Genomic DNA, 3,402 nt, shown 5'->3' with positions numbered 1-3,402 from the left:
GGCTCTAGGTGGTCTGACGCTGCCGCGGGGTGAGATGGATCGGGCTGGACCCGGCGCAGCCGAAGCCGAGGACGCGGAACCTCGAATGCGACCCTCGCGGACCCCTAAACGAGAGGAGCTGCGCCCGGCCTCGTAAGACACCTCTTCTCCGGTGCTAGGTCGACCCCGACGCCGCTGGCCGCCGCCGCCGCCTTGCCGCTATCCCTCCGCACGTTTGGGGCCGGTGGCGACCCGCAGGACGGCCGACAACTCGCTCGTTTGGCGGGGCGATGCAAGGTTAGGCGAACTGGGCGGTAACTCGGGTTAGTCGAGGGGACTTCGCGGTGGACAGGGGGGTGCGAATCCGGCCGGGCGGCCCTTCGATGGAGCCTGGTGCAGGGACATTCAATGGGATGAGCCGCGCTCGCCGCGGAACCTTCGAGCGCCGCTACTCAGCAAGTAAACGAGAGGGAGCTGCGCCCGGCCTCGTAAGACGCCTCTTCTCCGGTGCGAGCGCCCCGACGCCGCTGGCCGCCGCCGCCGCCTTGCCGCTATCCCGCCGCGCGTTTGGGGAGGGAGGGCGACCCGTAGGACGGCCCGCCGACTACACGACCGTTTGGCAGAGCGAGTGCAAGGTTAGGCGAGCTGGGCGGTAACTCGGGTTAGTCTGGGGAGACTCGCGGTGGACAGGGTGGCGCGAATCCGGCCGGGCGGCCCCATCGATTAAGCATTGGTAGGGAGCCGAGGATGAGCCGTGCGAAGTGGCCTCGGAGGCGGTCCGTGGGGGACGACGGGGGGGGACGGGCGTCGGCCCTCCGGCCCGAGCAGAGAACGTTCGGTCACCCAAGCGGGAATCTGCGCCCCGGCCCGAGTCGGACTCGGTCGGTGCGGCCCGCTGAGGCCCTCAACTATTCCCGTACGCGGGGGTCGGGAGCTGCGGCGCTGCGCCGGCGACTTACCCGCGCGAGGCACGCACTGCGTGCGGCCAGGATGCGGAGTTGGATCGGCGCTGGTTGGGAACCCTCGGGGAACGAAGGCGGACGGCGGCCAGCCGGCGCCGACGAACCCGTCGGGGAGGGGGCTGGTGGCAGGCGCGATCGGCACTATTGCTGACTGCCGGGAGGGAAGCTGCGCCCCGGCCGAGTCAGACTCAGCCGTTGCGGCCCCCCCGAGCCCGCAGCGCGTAGCGCGGAAGCCATACGCCCCCCCGATGCGGAGCGACAGACGCCCCCGCGACCGCGGTTGGTCGGGAAGGCTTTTCGGATAGAGGTCGGACGGTGTGTGTGTGGACGGCTTCCCGTGGTGCCGCCGCTATCAAGCCGGAGGGTTTGAGAAACGACATTCGCGGAAGGACCGGCGCGGCCGGCGGACGCTCGCACGCGCGGCGCCCGACACTCAGCCGCTCGCTCGGCCTCCGTGGATCGTGGCTAGGTGGGATGGATGCCAAACCGGGTCGTCTCGGTCTCGCCGCAGTACGGTCGCGCCGGGGCCTGCGGGGCGGCGCGGGGAGCGCACGCTCACGCGGCGGCCGGGGCGCTAGAGTGCGACCCGCAGTGGGTAGGAACCGTCCACCCGACGTCGGACGAGCCGAGGCCGATGGAGGCCCTACCAAGGCGGGTCATGAGTGGCCAGTCGGTCAGTTGGGTGAGGGGGTACTCGGAGGCCCGCCGGGAGCAGACGGGCGACCGGGGATGGGGGGCGTACGCGGGCGGGCGCCGGGAGAAGACGGCCCGTCCGGGGTCGAATCTCGGCCTGTGTTTTCGGAGCCGGCCGGGCATCACGCTCCCTCCTTGGATGGACAACATTCGTAGTTGACACTTTGTGTCATTTTATCCGAGCGGGCGGGCGCCTCGAGAGGCGGACCGTCCGGGGCGACTCTCGGCCTGTGTTTTCGGAGCCGGCCGGGCCTCACGCTCCCTCCTTGGATGGACAACATTCGTAGTTGACACTTTGTGTCATTTTATCCGAGCAGACGGGCGCCGCGAGGCGGACCGTCCGGGGCGACTCTCGGCCTGTGTTTTCGGAGCCGGCCGGGCATCACGCTCCCTCCTTGGATGGACAACATTCGTAGTTGACACTTTGTGTCATTTTATCCGAGCAGACGGGCGCCGCGAGGCGACCGTCCGGGGCGACTCTCGGCCTGTGTTTAAGGAGCCGGCCGGGCATCACGCTCCTTCCTTGGATGGACAACATTCGTAGTTGACACTTTGTGTCATTTTATCCGAGCGGGCGGGCGCCGCGAGGCGGACCGTCCGGGGCGACTCTCGGCCTGTGTTTAAGGAGCCGGCCGGGCATCACGCTCCTTCCTTGGATGGACAACATTCGCAGTTGACACTTTGTGTCATTTTATCCGAGCAGACGGGCGCCGCGAGGCGGACCGTCCGGGGCGACTCTCGGCCTGTGTTTTCGGAGCCGGCCGGGCATCACGCTCCCTCCTTGGATGGACAACATTCGTAGTTGACACTTTGTGTCATTTTATCCGAGCAGACGGGCGCCGCGAGGCGACCGTCCGGGGCGACTCTCGGCCTGTGTTTAAGGAGCCGGCCGGGCATCACGCTCCTTCCTTGGATGGACAACATTCGTAGTTGACACTTTGTGTCATTTTATCCGAGCGGGCGGGCGCCGCGAGGCGGACCGTCCGGGGCGACTCTCGGCCTGTGTTTAAGGAGCCGGCCGGGCATCACGCTCCTTCCTTGGATGGACAACATTCGCAGTTGACACTTTGTGTCATTTTATCCGAGCAGACGGGCGCCGCGAGGCGGACCGTCCGGGGCGACTCTCGGCCTGTGTTTTCGGAGCCGGCCGGGCATCACGCTCCCTCCTTGGATGGACAACATTCGTAGTTGACACTTTGTGTCATTTTATCCGAGCAGACGGGCGCCGCGAGGCGGACCGTCCGGGGCGACTCTCGGCCTGTGTTTAAGGAGCCGGCCGGGCATCACGCTCCTTCCTTGGATGGACAACATTCGCAGTTGACACTTTGTGTCATTTTGTTCGGCCTGTGTTTAAGGAGGCGGCCGTCCTCCACTCGGTCCGTGTTTAAGGAGCGACACTCGCGCTCCGGTTCGGCCTGTATTTAGGGAGGCGGCCGTCCTCCGCTTGGTCTGTGTTAAGGGCGACACTCTGTCCATGTTTGAGGAGCCTGGCCCTGACGCTCCTCTCCGGCCTGTGTTTAAGGAGGCGGCCGTCCTCCCCTTGGTCCGTGTTAAGGGCGACACTCGGTCCATGTTTGAGGAGCCTGGCCCTGACGCTCCTCTCCGGCCTGTGTTTAAGGAGGCGGCCGTCCTCCCCTTGGTCCGTGTTAAGGGCGACACTCGGTCCATGTTTGAGGAGCCTGGCCCTGACGCTCCTCTCCGGCCTGTGTTTAAGGAGGCGGCCGTCCTCCCCTTGGTCTGTGTTAAGGGCGACACTCGGTCCATGTTT

Source organism: Syngnathus leptorhynchus, unplaced genomic scaffold (genome assembly GCF_054491065.1).
Source record: "Syngnathus leptorhynchus isolate UIUO unplaced genomic scaffold, UIUO_Slep HiC_scaffold_601, whole genome shotgun sequence".
Lineage (NCBI taxonomy): Eukaryota > Metazoa > Chordata > Actinopteri > Syngnathiformes > Syngnathidae > Syngnathus > Syngnathus leptorhynchus.
This window is presented reverse-complemented; position numbering follows the sequence as displayed.